The sequence below is a fragment of the Mobula hypostoma genome, chromosome 14 (assembly GCF_963921235.1).
Source record: "Mobula hypostoma chromosome 14, sMobHyp1.1, whole genome shotgun sequence".
NCBI lineage: Eukaryota > Metazoa > Chordata > Chondrichthyes > Myliobatiformes > Myliobatidae > Mobula > Mobula hypostoma.
In genome coordinates, this window is record NC_086110.1 from 23,119,416 (window position 1) to 23,136,830 (window position 17,415).

General features: G+C 43.8%; 1 protein-coding gene across 1 annotated transcript in view; it reads left to right on the top strand.

The window, feature by feature from the left end:
* Window positions 1–17,415, top strand: part of cfdp1 (craniofacial development protein 1) — a 244,504-nt gene that overhangs the window by 27,922 nt on the left and 199,167 nt on the right. The gene's annotated exons all lie outside the window — the stretch shown is intronic.

Consider the following 17,415-nt stretch of genomic DNA (forward strand, 5'->3'; position numbering starts at 1 on the left):
ATTTGTTTTATCTGAGGGGAACTCTGAGGCATACAGAGAGGAATAAAAAGTTGCAAAGATGTTATTAATCTCTTTTGGATTGCTTGTCAAGTTCTGGTGCATGTCTCTTACCTGAGGAATAAGTCGTGATGCAGCTTGACGTTTCAACTGATGAGCCATAAGCCGGCTCGCCTTGTCACCATATTCATAATAGAGGTCACGTGTCTTAAGAATTAATTGTTCTGATAGGTTTGTAGATAGAAGATTAAACTTCGCTTGCAAATCAACCCGGCTTTTATATAATTCCGCAGTGGGTGCCTCAGAGTATTTTCTATCCAAGTCCCAAATAGATTTCAATAACACTTGCATTTCCTTCCTACGCTCTTTATTGGCATGTGAAGTATAAGATATTATTTGACCCCTCAAGTAAGCTTTTAAAGTTTCCCAAAGTAAAGAGTACGATACCGACTCAGTTTTGTTAGTCTCGAAAAATGTGTCAATGTTAGCCGATATATAACTACAAAATTTCTCATTAGAAAGCAAAAGGGGGTTAAGTCTCCACAGAGGCCGTTCTCTAACATTTAAAGGAAAACATAGGTCCAGTTTCACGGGTGAGTGATCAGATATAACTATAGCAGTGTATTCAATTTGTCTAATCATAGGTATCAAGGAATTATCTATAAAGAAATAGTCTAGCCTGGAATAGGCGTGGTGAACATGAGAGAAGAAAGAGAATTGCCTAACTGATGGATTCAAAAATCTCCAAGGATCCATATAACCATTTTGTTGCATAAACATCGAGAAGGCCTTTGCCATTCCAGAAAATGTTCCCCTAAGGCAAGACCTATCAAGCAGTGGGTCAATAGCACAGTTCAAATCTCCGGAAAAGATTAGCTTATGTGTATTCAGGTTAGGTATTAATGACAAAACCCTATTTGCAAATTGGACATCGTCCCAATTAGGAGCATAAACATTTACCAAAATAACAGGTATCTGAAAGAGAGAGCCAGAGACTATAATAAAGCGACATTAGGGTCACTGATTACATCAGATGGTGTGAACTGCATTCTTTTGGTGATTAATATTGCCACCCCCCTGGACCTACTATTAAATCTGGAATGAAAAACCTGACTAATCCATGCTTTATGAAGTCTATTATGGTCCTCCACTCTTAAATGTGTCTCTTGTAGAAATAGTATATCTGCTTTTAATTGTTTCAGATGGGAGAAAACTTTAGCTCTTTTAACCGGACCATTGAGCCCCTTTACATTCCAAGAAATAAACCTCACAGGGTGGCCTCCATCAGTAGCACTCACGTTAACCATATCAAAAGGCACACAGGGCCCACAATCCAAAACAGTGCGGGGGTATAAGTTGCACACAATAACGCACAATGAAAAGAAAGTCTGATCAATCCGTAACACACAAAAGATTAAACTGCCATGGTAATCCCCCAAAACACTCCCCCCACGCCGTTACACAAACAAAAAAACCCAATTAACCCCCGAAACCTAGATCTACCTCCCCAAATGAGGATGATCGCAGGCAGTACCCAACAAAAAACTTCCAAGGCGTTCCCCATACAGCCCAACTTTCAATCTAATCTAGGGTGGCTCCCCTCCTTAAAATTTATCCTATCACTTATACTACCTTTAATATAACATATAGGCTAACGATGACACAGGTCAAGCTAAGCATTAAAAACAAAAAAAAACACACTGGGCAACTTAAACACCCGAGATATAAATCCCAAATATTTACATTTTGCTGGTTGAAAGTTTTTGTTAATCAGTTTCGGCAGCATAGCAGTTTGACCCGATCGCGTTCCACAAATTAAACTGGAAAAAATGAACAAAGGAGTGGATTATGAAAATTAACAGTCTGCCTCGGCATGAGGCCCCTTCAATGCTGCACGAATAACCTAAAAAAAAAAGTCATTGCTCTTCTCGTTCTTCTTCTCCTCAGCGCGAATGGTAAAACTCTTTGGCCGCCTCTGGTGTATCGAAATAATGCTTTTTACCTTCATGCATGACCCGGAGCTGGGCAGAATACTAGAGGCCGAACCTGACCCCTTTCCCGTAAAGCAGGGATTTCACCTCCTTGAAAGCTGCTCGTTTTTTACCCAGCTCCGCACTAAAATCTTCATTAAAAAAACACGCGGTGTCCGCGGAAATACAGCTCCTGCTTCCGTCTGTTGATGATGCGTTGCTTATCTTGAAAGGAGTGAAAGCAAACCAGGAACATTCTTGGTCTCGTTTGCTTGGCTCCAGAGACACCGGATGGTTTACGTCCGACTCGGTGAGCACGCGAAAGTACGAGAGGACTTGGGAAAAAATCTGCCCCCAGCTCTTCGTCAAAAAAAAACTCGGTCATAAATTTAACAGGGTCCGAACCTTCCAAATTTTCAGGAATGCCGACCACTCTCAAATTGGATCTCCGCGACCGATTTTCGAGGTCATCTAGCTTTCCCTTCAGAAATGCGTTTTTGCTCTGCAACACTGCAATAGCGGCTTCGGCGCTCACCAGTCGGTCACTGTAATCATTCAGGCCGTCTTCAACCCCACGAATGCGTTCGTCGTGTGTCTCGTAAGCAGACATAATTTGTTCCATGGTAGCAGTCACTGGTGATAAAGCATCTTCAAGTTCTCTTTTTAGGGCAGAATGCACCGCTTGCGTCATGTCAGTAATAAGTACTATACGAAGCCTCTCCAAGTCATCGGGTAGCGCAGGTCCGGGTCCAGCTCCAGCAGCGTGCAACGGTGCCATTACTGTAACATCCGCCTTCTTGCTCGAGGCTTCGCTATCTTTTTCCCCAGTTTTACTTCGAAGGTACATTCTACTTGCCATTTCAATGTCCAGCTATGTCCCGCGTTGTTCACAATGGTAAGTATCCAGTTATCTCGAGCATACAGCAAAGATAAACAGGTAGATTTTCAATAAAAATCGGGAGCCACACTCACACGCACCAACTCACTCCATACTCGACCCCGGAAGCCCGTCCATTCAGAAATTTGATGGTGGGAGGGGAAGAAGCTGTTCCTGAAATGTTCGGTGTGTCTTCCAGCTCCTCGATGGTCTTCTTGGAAGTCCATCAGGAATAGCAATGACGTCAGTGACGTCTCTGATGAGAGTGAAACCCGAACTGGAAAGCGCAGTTGTGCCCGCAGGCTGGGCATGTTACGGCCATTGAAGGGTCGGATCAGGTGGACTCCCCTTGTGGTCCTGGCACTTTTGATCAGGGTCCTTCAGCCACTACTCTTTGAATGTAGACTGTCAGGCATCGTGGTCTTTGGCCGAGGCCTCCAAACCAGTCACAGGGATATTGCCTGCCTTCAAGGATGCTTTACACCGTCTCTATAGAGCTCTGTCGGGCCCCCCTGCTTTCTGATGCCATGTGCCATCTTTGGAAAGTGGTTGTCCTCCATCCGGACCACGTGTCCAACCCATCAAAGTTGAGCCTTCATGATCAGTGTCTCTGTGCCAGAGTTCTCGGCCCTTCGTAGCACTTCTGTGGTGGGGACTCTGTCGTGCCACAAGGTACCCATGATCTTGCGAAGGCTTTGCAGGTGGAACTGATGAAGCATCTTGATGTGCCTGTGGTATGGGGTCCACGTTTCACACCCATACAGCAGAGAAATCAGAATGTCTGCTCTGTAGACTGCTAATTTGGTCAATTGGATACCACGTTCTCCCCACACATGTGCATAGCCTGCCAAAGGACGCCCCAGCTTTTGCAAGTCTGTTTGAGACCCCTTGATCTAGATTGCAGGAGGAGGTGAGGCAGCTTCCCAGGTAAGTGAAGCTGTCAACATTGTTCAGCTGTGTGCTTTCAATCTCAGTTCCTGGTTCTGCAGGGTTGGTATGGGGTGTGGGTTGAAGTAGAACTTGTTTCTTCTACAGGCTGACGGTTAGGCTGAATTTTCTTGCTGCCACAGCGAGGCAGCCAGCAAGTTCCTGCAGGTCCCTTCCATTGTGTGCTGCTAGTGCAGAAGGGAAGTCTCATACTGTTGCTTCCAACACTCTGGTCTTGGGCTTGAGGCATTGCAGATCAAGGAAGCGTCCATCACTCCTGTAGCAAATTGTTATTCCCGCATCAGTCTGTGAGAGAACGGAGAACAGCACTGCAGCAAACAGCAGGCTGAACCTTGATTGTAGCAATGGGAAGACAACATGTCCTGGATGAATGGGTTCTTTAATAATGGGTGCCACCTTTCTGGAGCGTTGTCTTTTGAGGGTGTCCTCGATGCTGGGGAGGCTAGTGCCCATGATGGAGCTGGTTGAGCTTACAACTTTCTTAAGCTTCTTCCGATCCTGTCCAGTGTCCCCACCCCTCATACTAGATGGTAAAGCAACCAGTTAGAATGTTACCTATAGTACATCTGTAGAAATTTGCGATTATGTTTAGTGATACACCAAATCTTCTCAGGCTCCTAATGAAGTATAGCCACTGTCATCACTTCTTTGTAATTGCATCAATATGTTGGATCCTCAGAGATATTGACACCTAGGAACTTGATGCTGTTCATCCTTCCCACTCCTGATCCGTCAATGAGGACTGGTGTGTGTTCCCACAAACTCCCTTTCCTGAAGTTCACAATCAATTTCTTGGTTTTACTGACGTTGAGTGCAAGGTTGTTATTGCAACACCACTCAACTAGTTGATCTATCTCATTCCTGTACACCTCCTCGCCATCTGAAATTCTGCCAACGACTCTTCTGTCATCAGCAAATGTATAGATGGTGTTTGAACTGTGCCTAGCCACACAGTTGTAGTTATAGAGAGAGAGAGAGAGAGAGAGAGAGTAGAGGTGTGGGCTAAATACATTAATCCTTGAGGTGTTTCAGTGTTGATTGTCAGCGAGGAGATGTTATTTCTGATACGCAGACTGGTCTCCCATTAAGGAAGTCAAGGATCCAGTTGCAGAGTGAATTACAGAGGCAACCTGTTGTAGGTATTGCTATTGTCCAGTGATCCAAACCTGAGCGGAGAGCAAGTGAGATTGCATCGGCTGTAGACCTACCTGTTATGGCAATAGGCAAATTGCAGTGTGTCCTGGTCCTTGCTTAGGCAGGAGTTCTCTGGCCTCTCAAAGTCAAGTCAAGTCGTCACTTTTTATTGTCATTTCAACCATAACTGCTGGTACAGAGCATAGTAAAAATGAGACAACATTTTCCAGGACCATGGTGCTACATGAAACAATACAAAAACTACACTGAACTACTTAAGAAAAAACACAAAGACTACACTAGACTACAGTCCTATCCAGGACTGCATAAAGTGCCCAAAACAGTGCAGGCACTACAATAAATAATAATAAATAATAAACAAGATAGTAGGCACAGTAGAAGGTATAGTAGGTTGGTGTCAAGCCAGGCTTTGGGTATTGAGGAGTCTGATGGCTTGGGGGAAGAAACTGTGACATAATTCATCACAGTACATTTGAGTGCCGCTGGGCGATGGTGGTTGAGACAACTTACCATTTCTAGTGTTAGGTATTCATAATAAAATCAGAGAATCTTGAATGCCTTAGATTTGATTTTTGAATTTTCTCTGTGCTTTTACTACTATTTGGCAATATCATTTAATTCCATGTATTGAGAAAATTTTCATCACTAATAGGCAGTTAAACCAAAGTAACTAAGTAATAAATTAATGTGATGCACCAGTATGTTGTTTCTACATGCTATGCAGTGAACTAACTCAAATCAGGTGAAGTAAACAGACCCAAAATCTGTTTACTTGACTTGATTTTTGACCAACATACATCCAGCATCCCTGCTGTCTTGTAAGGAATGGTGATAAAGATTGGACTAATGAAGTATTGGATGCAGTCATTTTTTGCTTTATTCAAACGTGTGGGAGTTGATTTGGAGATATGTGATAGTCTGTCAGGAAATGGGTTTAGCACCATAAGTGATCTGATTGGTCATGATGCTTTGTTTTACCAAGTGTAATAGCTGCTTGACTGAATACATAGCCGCTGGAGAAAAATCCTCCCTGTCTTTTCATTTTTAACAATACTGTCTGAAATTAGGCAGTTTTCTTTGTGTTTTTGTTGCCATGTTCAGCATTTTGAAAGCAAAATATAGACTAGCCATGGTTGTCATTTATGGACAGTGCAAAGTTTTAATTGTACAAGAGAAAAATTCTTGATGGTTTTTAGGAGTGTTTCTCTCTTTGATGAATTTGAAGAAACTATACCCTGGGCCTCTCATGTTTCTAGGGCAGGCTTGGTAACTATGGGGTGGTGAGATGGTGGCATGGTGTAATGCAAACAGATAGACCAGTACTACAGCACAGGAATAGGTCACTCAGCCCACAGTGTTGTGCCAAAGCAGCTAAAAAGCAAATTAAAAACACACAAACATGAATCTCTCTGACTTACACCATGTCCATATCCCTCCATCTTCCTTAAATCCATGTGCCTATCCAAACACCTCTTAAAAGCCTCCAATGTATTTGCCTCTACCACCATACTAGGCAGCGCATTCCAACATCCACAACTCTGAGTAAAATACTTACCCCTCACATCCCCTTTGAACCTACCCCTCTCACCTTCAATGCATTCCCTCTCGTATTAGACATTTCAATCCTGGGAAACAGATCGTCTCTGTCCACAAAATCTATGCCTCTCATAATCTTGTAAACCTCTGTCAGATCTCCCCCCCAGCCTTCAGTGCTTCAGAGAAAACAACCCAAGTTTACCTAGCCTCTCGGGAGTGGTTAGCCCATCCGCCTAGGAGTCATCATCTGCACAAGGCACTTTTTGCAATGGGGACTCTCCTTCCAATGGCATTCTGTGGCATCTTCCTTTGTGTCCCGCTCCGCAGGTCCAGCCAGAAAGACCTCAAACCAGACTACTGTCCTTCAGAAACTCTTCCCCACAGCTCTCTGGAACCTTTTCTTATTAGCCCACAATCCTGATTGGCTGACACACATTCCTAATTTAGACAACATGGCTGCTTATCTTTAGTCGAAGCCAAAACACATTCCAGCATGGCACACTTCTTTTACAGAAAAATGCTAATATTAGCTACCTCACAGCATAGCAGTAGAAATCTTAACCAGAGTATTATACTGGCTTGGTTCTTTATACTCCATATGTGCTTTGTTTGATCTTTCCATTCCTGTCCTTGCTTCTAAAAGGAGCACACCTTTCCTTTACTCTGAGCAACTGATCTTTAAGCACCATCCACATGTCTGATGTGGACTTGCCAGAGAAAAGGTGTTCCCAATGAACATTCACAAAATGTTGGAAGAGCTCAGCAGGCCAAGCAGCATCTATGGAAAAAAGTACAGTCGACGTTTCGGGCCAAAACCCTTCGGCAGGACTGGAGAAAAAAAGCTGAGGAGTAGATTTGAAAGGTGGGGGGAGAGGAGAGAGAAACATCAGGCGATAGGTGAAACTTGGAGGGGGAAGAATGAAGCAAAGAGTTAGGAAGTTGATTGGTGAAATAGACAGAAGGCCATGGAAGAAAGAAGAAGAAGGGGGAGGAGCATCAGAGGAAGGCAATGGGCAGGCAATGAGATAACATAACAGAGAGAGAGACAAAGGGGCTGAGAAATGGTTAAGTGGGGGGGATGTGGTTGGTTGAGGCATTTCTGGAAGTGTGAGAAATCGATGTTATTGTCATTAGATTGGAAGCTACCCAAACAGAATAGAAGGTGTTGTTCCTCCAACCTAAGTGTGGCCTTATTCCGACAGGGTAGGAGGCCATGGATGGGCATATTGGAATGGGAATGGGAAGTGGAATTAAAATGGGTTGCCACTGGGAGATCCCGCTTGTCCGAGCGTTAATGCTCGGCGAAGTGGTCTCCCAATCTACATTGGGTCTCACCAAGATAAGGCAACATTTCGGTTGGAGGAACAATACCTTATATTCCATTTGGGAAGCCTCCAACCAGATGGCATGAACATTGATTTCTCAAACTTGCAGTAATGCCTCCATCCTCCCTCCACCTTTCACCATTTCCCATCCCCTTGAACCTCTCTCATGTTACCTCCTTGCCCGCCCATCGACTCCCTCTGGTGCCTCCTCCTTACCTCCCCCCACATTCTTCTTTCTTCCATGCCCTTCTGTCTTTTTCAGCAATCAACTTCCTGGCTCTTTGTGTCATCCCTCCGCTTCCAAGTTTCACCTCCCCTACCCCCACCTTTCAAATCTTCTACTCAGCTTTTTTTCTCCAGTTGCAGCCCAAAGCGTCAGCTGTACCTCTTACCATTGATGCTGTCTAGCCTGCTGAGTTCCTCTAGCATTTTGTGTGTGTTGCTCAGATTTCCAGCATCTGCAGATTTTCTCTTGTTCCCAATGAACATTTCTTAGTTTCTGCCTAATGCCCTCGTAATTTGCCCTACTCCAATTTAAAACTCTCCCACAAGGACCATAGCTATCCTTATATCTATGGCTATCCTGAAAATTTAAGGAGTTGTGGTCATTGTCCCCTAACTGTTCACCTACTGAAAGGTCAGTCACCTGGCCAGGCTCATTACCCGACACCAGGTCCAATACAGCCCCGCTTCTCGTTGAATCATCCACATTGATTTAAGAAACATTCCTGGATACACTTAACAAATTCTGCCCCATCGAAACCCCTCGCACTCAGAAGGTTTCAGTTTATATTAGGGAAGTTGAAATCCCCCATGACAACAACCCTATTATTTTTATACATTTCCTTAATCTGATTAGATATCTGTTCCTCAATGTCTCGGTGGCTATTAGAGGGTTATAGTACAATCCCATCAGTGTGCATGCACCCTTCCTTTTCCTGAGTTCTACCCCGATGAATTAATTAATACAAACCCACATGAATTAATCGTCCAAGTAAAATGAGAATGGTTTAGACTAAGCTGATTGGTTGTCTTAGCTGTCTGTAAGTGCATTATATACAGGTTTCCCCCGCCATCCAAAGGTAAAGCATTCCTATGAAACGGTTCGTAAGCCGGAATGTCGTAAAGTGAAGAAGCAGTTACCATTTATTTATATGGGAAAATTTTGTGAGCGTTCGCAGACCCAAAAATAACCTACCAAATCGTGCCAAATAACACATAAAACCTAAAATAACGGTAACATATAGTAAAAACAGGAATGATATGATAAATACACAGCCTATATAAAATAGAAATACTTTTCCACAGTCATTACTGAACTGTTCTCCAGAGCGAAAATCTCACGCAAGCGCCGTCGGCAGAAAATCTCACGCAAGCGCTGTTGGCAAAAACATGCGCAAGTGCTCTCCAGTAATCTTTAAACTATGAAGCTGCCAAATCATACCAAATAACATGTAAAAATACACAGCCGATATAAAGTAGAAATAATGTATGTACAGTGCAGCATCACTTACCGGAATTGGGAAGATAGCTTGCCGAGCACCCTGATGATGGTGTGTTAGACTGAGTTGTCTGAATTTGGCTGGTGCAGTGGCCCCCACCCTCCAGGCCGCCGAGCGATACATTGCCGCGGAGAACGCAGGGGTCCAACGGTAGCTGGGAGGTACATAGCACATCTTTAAAAAAAAGCCGAAACAAACATGCTAATTAATTAGGTGCTGCCCGTAATTGTCGGCCCAGATCAGTGCCGATTTCCGATTGCATCATCTCTGATCTGAGCCAACAATTACGTGTCGGCGGCACCTAATTAATTAGCAGGTTTATTTCAGCTTTTTTCTTAAAAATGTGCTGTGTGCCTCCCGGCTACTTTTGCATTCTCTGCGAATCGGTATCTGTCCGTGGCCTGGGGGTTGGGGTGGTGGGGCACTGGGGTGTCATCTCGTCGTCTGTTTCCATTAGAGCAGGCAGCTCATCTTCTTCTATCTCTGCCCACCTCGATGTCGAAGGTCGAGGTTCGTCATCTGCTGTGGCTGACGTGGAAGGCTTGCTTGACTGCTGAGCCTCGCGTATTTTTCTATCACACAGTTCTTTAATAAGGACTCAAACCATCCTGCAAATATCCCCTAAACCGACGTACCCTTTCAAAATTAAAGTCGTACTTTATCATTACTCTTTCGGTTTCGATTGTTATCCTTTTTCCTTCCAATTGCATCAGCTCTTCATCTGTCAGTTCTTGGTCATGGGATGCCAAAACCTCTTCAACATCATGTTCGTCAACTTCCACAAGCCAAACTCACGTTGTCCTTACTTTGTTCACCACGATCAAAACGCTTAATTACGTCTAGTTTTAACATAAGTGTAACACCCTTATGAGCTTTTTCAGGCTTTTCCGATACCATAGAACTCATCTTGCAAATGGCTGCTCACAGGCTCGTGTTTAAGCAATGCCGGTGAGAATCCGCGGGAGAGCGGCTGCTAGGGGCACGCTGCCTTTTATCGTGCGCTGAATTTTTTTTCGTAACAGTGAAAACACCTTTTGAAAGCGAAAATAGGGTACTAATCTAGGTCTTTCGTAACAGTGAGGTTTCGTAAAGCGAATGTTCGAAAAGCGGAGGACACCTGTATAAGTATTTGGTTGTGTGTTGAGAAGTATGATATACATAAATTACAATTTCCTTTTGTTGCATTCTTGTAAAATATATATAGTCGTAAATTATGACTTGCTACCACAAGAGGGTAGCAGCCATCCAGTTTCACAAATACACAAAGAAAGCACTTTTTTAATAAATGTGTATTATAGCAAGTGCTTTTTCAACCAGGAATTTATTTAGAAAACTTAGGATTTTGAATTTTATAGCAGTGCAAGTGTGATGGATTTTAGAAATTGTTTTGAAGCAATTTCTGTATATTGTCTGTATGGAAGGATTCCAGTTAGCACATAAACCCATTTGATTGCATGACGCACCATGTAAGCAGTGCCCCAGCATTATTCATGCTTGGAGTGGTTGGGTTTTGCTTGTATTTAATCTTAGAATTAATTCAGAAAACTCATTAAATATCAATGCAGATCTTGAGAGTCTGCCTGGGGTCCTGTATGGTGTGCTTCTGGGAAAGCAAAGTCCACCTGCTGGAGACTGGGAATGCAAGGCAGGTCGATGCCGAATTTTAGGTGTTGACTGAGTAGCTTCCTCCTGTTTCAGATGGCTCTTTTTCGAATTGCTTAATTTTTGTTCGTGTCTATGTCATTGTTTTGTTTGAAAAAAAAACTCTTGAGCATAGGATTCTAAAATTAAATGCTGTCTAGGACAGTGAAAGGTTTATTGTGTTGCTAACCTCAGAGGTTGTAATGAAAACATCTCAAGTTTACTGTTCTTCTCCATGGAATCTGATGAAGATGCATGACAAATTGTTCAAACAAATATTAATTTCGTTATACAAATTCTGTAAATTCTTGTACTCATTTTACATCATCTTTTTATTTGAAAGGTGGTAAATGATTTTATTTTAAGTAGAGTAGTTGGCAACATTCTGCTTAGATCCTGCATTAATCATCCTGATGAAGGGTCTTGGCCCAAATTGTTGACTGTTTATTCATTATCATCAATGCTGCCTGACCTGCTGAGTTCCTTTAGCATTTTGTCTGTGATGCTCTGATTCTGCAGAATCTCTTGTGTGGCAATCTTAAATAAGAAAAGAAGTTCACATCAGTTAGTCATGCTTCGAGGAAAAACTTCACTGCCTGTAATGGTAGAATTTTAAAAGTGTAGTATCTTTAACAGAACGTGCCCAATCTAAAACCTCTTTTGGTACATTTATTTTTTTTACGTTATTTTTTTTCTCCAACGGCTTACTGAGAGGCGGGACTGCGCAGGCGTGTGACGTCGGGCAGTGCAGCGCGGCAGATTTAAAAGGAACAAAGCCTCATAGAGCGGGCAGCGTAGTTTGCGGGCTGTGGAGTGAGCCGGGAGCAGAGTGAAGACTTAAGGGCTTCGGCTCACCGGGCTTAGGCGGAAGCGGGCGAGGCGAGGAAGGTTTGACATTCATTTTCTGTTGCTATTTGAGGAGAGGGGCATTATGACTGTGAGGGCAGTTTGCTGTTCTCGGTGTCGGATGTGGGAGGCTCTGGAGTCTCCCAAGCCTCCCGGATGTCTACATCTGCGCCAAGTGCATCAAGATGCAGCTCCTAAGGGACCGCGTTACGGAACTGGAGCTGCAGCTCGATGACCTTCGTCTGGTCAGGGAGAGCGAGGAGGTGATAGAGAGGAGTGGAAGGCGGGTGGTCACGCCGGGGCCACGGGAGGCAGACAAGTGGGTCACGGTTAGGAGGGGGAAGGGGAAAAGTCAGGTGATGGGGAGTACCCCGGTGGCTGTGCCCCTTAACAACAGGTACTCCTGTTTGAGTACTGTTGGGGGGGACAGCTTACCTGGGGGAAGCGACAGTGGCCGTGCCTCTGGCACAGAGTCTGGCCCTGTAGCTCAGAATGGTAGGGCAAGGAAGAGGAGGGCAGTTGTGATAGGGGACTCGATAGTAAGGGGGTCAGATAGGCGATTCTGTGGACGCAGTCCAGAGACCCGGATGGTAGTTTGCCTCCCTGGTGCCAAGGTCCGGGATATTTCTGATCGTGTCCAAGATATCCTGAAGTGGGAGGGTGAGGAGCCAGAGGTCGTGGTACATATAGGTACCAATGACATAGGTAGGAAAAGGGATGAGGTCCTGAAAGGAGAATATAGGGAGCTAGGAAGGGAGTTGAGAAAAAGGACCGCAAAGGTAGTAATCTCGGGATTACTGCCTGTGCCACGCGACAGTGAGAGTAGGAATGCGATGAGGTGGAGGATAAATGCGTGGCTGAGGGATTGGAGCAGGGGGCAGGGATTCAAGTTTTTGGATCATTGGGACCTCTTCTGGGGCAGGCGTGACATGTACAAAAAGGACGGGTTACACTTGAATCCTAGGGGGACCAATATTCTGGCAGGGAGATTAGCGGGGGCTACTGAGGTGACTTTAAACTAGAATGGTTGGGGGGTGGGAATCAAATTAAAGAGGCTAGGCGTGAGGAGGTTAGTTCACAACAGAGGGATAGGAACCAGTGCAGAGAGAAAGAGGGGTGTAAAGTGAGGGTAGAAGCAAAAAGTACAAAGGAGAAAAGTAAAAGTGGCAGGCCGACAAATCCAGGGCAAGCATTAAAAAGGGCCACTTTTCAACATAATTGTATAAGGGCTAAGAGAGTTGTAAAAGAGCGCCTGAAGGCTTTATGTGTCAATGCAAGGAGCATTCGTAATAAGGTGGATGAATTGAAAGTGCAGATTGTTATTAATGATTATGATATAGTTGGGATCACAGAGACATGGCTCCAGGGTGACCAGGGATGGGAGCTCAACGTTCAGGGATATTCAATATTCAGGAGGGATAGACATGAAGGAAGGGGAGGTGGGGTGGCGTTGCTGGTTAAAGAAGAGATTAACGCAATAGAAAGGAAGGACATAAGCCGGGAAGATGTGGAATCGATATGGGTAGAGCTGCGTAACACTAAGGGGCAGAAGACACTGGTGGGAGTTGTGTACAGGCCACCTAACAGTAGTAGTGAGGTCGGAGATGGTATTAAACAGGAAATTAGAAATGTGTGCAATAAAGGAACAGCAGTTATAATGGGTGACTTCAATCTACATGTAGACTGGGTGAACCAAATTGGTAAAGGTGCTGAGGAAGAGGATTTCTTGGATTGTATGCGGGATGGTTTTTTGAACCAACATGTCGAGGAACCAACTAGAGAGCAGGCTATTCTGGACTGGGTTTTGAGCAATGAGGAAGGGTTAATTAGCGATCTTGTCGTGAGAGGCCCCTTGGGTAAGAGTGACCATAATATGGTGGAATTCTTCATTAATATGGAGAGTGAGATAGTTAATTCAGAAACAAAGGTTCTGAACTTAAAGAGGGGTAACTTTGAAGGTATGAGACGTGAATTAGCTAAGATAGACTGGCAAATGACACTTAAAGGATTGACGGTGGATATGCAATGGCAAGCGTTTAAAGGTTGCATGGATGAACTACGACAATTGTTCATCCCAGTTTGGCAAAAGAATAAATCAAGGAAGGTCGTGCACCCGTGGCTGATAAGAGAAATTAGGGATAGTATCAATTCCAAAGAAGTAGCATACAAATTAGCCAGAGAAAGTGGCTCACCTGAGGACTGGGAGAAATTCAGAGTTCAGCAGAGGAGGACAAAGGGCTTAATTAGGAAGGGGAAAAAAGATTATGAGAGAAAACTGGCAGGGAACATAAAAACGGACTGTAAAAGCTTTTATAGATATGTAAAAAGGAAAAGACTGGTAAAGACAAATGTAGGTCCCCTGCAGACAGAAACAGGTGAATTGATTATGGGGAGCAAGGACATGGCAGACCAATTGAATAATTACTTTGGTTCTGTCTTCACTAAGGAGGACATAAATAATCTTCCAGAAATAGTAAGGGACAGAGGGTCCAGTGAGATGGAGGAACTGAGTGAAATACATGTTAGTAGGGAAGTGGTGTTAGGTAAATTGAAGGGATTGAAGGCAGATAAATCCCCAGGGCCAGATGGTCTGCATCCCAGAGTGCTTAAGGAAGTAGCCCAAGAAATAGTGGATGCATTAGTGATAATTTTTCAAAACTCGTTAGATTCTGGACTAGTTCCTCAGGATTGGAGGGTGGCTAATGTAACCCCACTTTTTAAAAAAGGAGGGAGAGAGAAACCGGGGAATTATAGACCGGTTAGCCTAACGTCGGTGGTGGGGAAACTGCTGGAGTCAGTTATCAAGGATGTGATAACAGCACATTTGGAAAGCGGTGAAATGATCGGACAAAGTCAGCATGGATTTGTGAAAGGAAAATCATGTCTGACGAATCTCATAGAATTTTTTGAGGATGTAACTAGTAGAGTGGATAGGGGAGAACCAGTGGATGAGGTATATTTGGATTTTCAAAAGGCTTTTGACAAGGTCCCACACAGGAGATTAGTGTGCAAACTTAAAGCACACGGTATTGGGGGTAAGGTATTGGTGTGGGTGGAGAATTGGTTAGCAGACAGGAAGCAAAGAGTGGGAATAAACGGGACCTTTTCAGAATGGCAGGCGGTGACTAGTGGGGTACCGCAAGGCTCAGTGCTGGGACCCCAGTTGTTTACAATATATATTAATGACTTGGATGAGGGAATTAAATGCAGCATCTCCAAGTTTGCGGATGACACGAAGCTGGGTGGCAGTGTTAGCTGTGAGGAGGATGCTAAGAGGATGCAGGGTGACTTGGATAGGTTGGGTGAGTGGGCAAACTCATGGCAGATGCAATTTAATGTGGATAAATGTGAAGTTATCCACTTTGGTGGCAAAAATAGGAAAACAGATTATTATCTGAATGGTGGCCGATTAGGAAAAGGGGAGGTGCAACGAGACCTGGGTATCATTATACACCAGTGATTGAAAGTGGGCATGCAGGTACAGCAGGCGGTGAAAAAGGCGAATGGTATGCTGGCATTTATAGCGAGAGGATTCAAGTACAGGAGCAGGGAGGTACTACTGCAGTTGTACAAGGCCTTGGTGAGACCACACCTGGAGTATTGTGTGCAGTTTTGGTCCCCTAACCTGAGGAAAGACATCTTTGCCATAGAGGGAGTACAAAGAAGGTTCACCAGATTGATTCCTGGGATGGCAGGACTTTCATATGAAGAAAGACTGGATGAACTGGGCTTGTACTCGTTGGAATTTAGAAGATTGAAGGGGGATCTGATTGAAACGTATAAGATCCTAAAGGGATTGGACAGGCTAGATGCAGGAAGATTGTTCCCGATGTTGGGGAAGTCCAGAACGAGGGATCACAGTTTGAGGATAGAGGGGAAGCCTTTTAGGACCGAGATTAGGAAAAACTTCTTCACACAGAGAGTGGTGAATCTGTGGAATTCTCTGCCACAGGAAACTGTTGAGGCCAGTTCATTGGCTATGTTTAAGAGGGAGTTAGATATGGCCCTTGTGGCTACAGGGGTCAGGGGGTATGGAGGGAAGGCTGGGGCGGGGTTCTGAGTTGGATGATCAGCCATGATCATAATAAATGGCAGTGCAGGCTCGAAGGGCCGAATGGCCTACTCCTGCACCTATTTTCTATGTTTCTATGTTTCTGTGTTTCTATTTGAAATAGTGTTCTCTAAGTGAATTGGGAAGTGTTCTTTTAAAAAAGTGAGAAGAGAGTGCCACGAGTCAGGGACTTTGTAAAGGAATTCCATTGAGTAAGATCTGAATCATAGAATATAGGAGTGGCAATTGCATAAATCTCTCAAGGTTTAGGTTGGAAGAACAAGTCTTCAACTGGGGTGGAAAGCAAACCAGAAAGGGGGAAAATGGGATTTTAAAATTTTGAGGTATTTTGGAACCTGGAGATGGCCAGATGAGCAAGAACAGTACAGATTTGTGTGGGAATTGATGTGGAATAGAATGCAGCTAATCAGATTTTGCACATGCTGAGGTGTATTTAATGTGAGGGATTCATCAGCAGAATATCAGACTTGTTCTGTTGCAGATAACTTATTCCGGTTTAAATCAAAGAAATTATCATTAAGATTTCAAACTAATAATTGATTTGTCATCATTTGCTATTTTTGGAAATTAACCTATTAAAATTGTTCTCTGGTTATGGCTAATTTTTCATCATTTGTTTTACCTTTTTAATGTCCAGATTGCCTCACATTTTCCTAGTCTCCATTTACCGGTATTATCCTGAATAAAAGAAGAAAATATTGGAAGTGTCGAAGTGGTGTTAAGATGAGAGTTAAAGACAACGTCCCAGCAAGCATAGCCTGGGGCAGTTGTAGCCAAGTGAAATTGCTGGAGGCACCTCTGTTTACTACAGAGGATTGACTATGGCGGTGTGTACTCAAGCCAGACAAGTGAGACCTGTGGAGTAAGACTTTCGAGAAAAGTCCTCCTAAAACATGGTGCCCCTTTACTTAATAGGGTGTGCCAGAAACAGACAAGATAGAGATAACAGAAAGATGTGAAGCACACTCAAACAATTAAGAGACAATTGCTTTACTAACCTCCAAATATCATTGATTGTCAGCTTGAAGTTTTGATTGACATTTAATAACTCTATTCTGAATGGTGACTTCAAACATATACAATTTACCAAATAGTCAATATCCATAACTGATAAGCCAATTCTGTATAAAAATAGCAGTTTTCTGTCCTGGCTACAGAACAGTGTAGGTGACAGGGCCATACCATTGTCCTTGTGCACAAGTAAAATAAGAAGTGTGTGTGTGTTCTGGGCCCAGTTATTTTATTTTATTATCAGCGATGACAGAAGCACATTCTGGAGTTCAAGAAGTATCTGTGGAAAGAGAAGCAGAGTTAACATTTCAGGTCTCTCCTTTACCTCTTTTGTCCATTCATTCCATCTGTTGTTACTCCTTTAATATAAGGGATGCAAGAATACAGTGATGTTCTGGCACTCAACGTCAGTAAGACGAAAGAGTTGATTGTGGACTTCAGGAAGGGTAAGACGAAGGAACACATACCAATCCTCATAGAGGGATCAGAAGTGGAGAGAGGGAGCAGCTTCAAGTTCCTGGGTGTCAAGATCTCT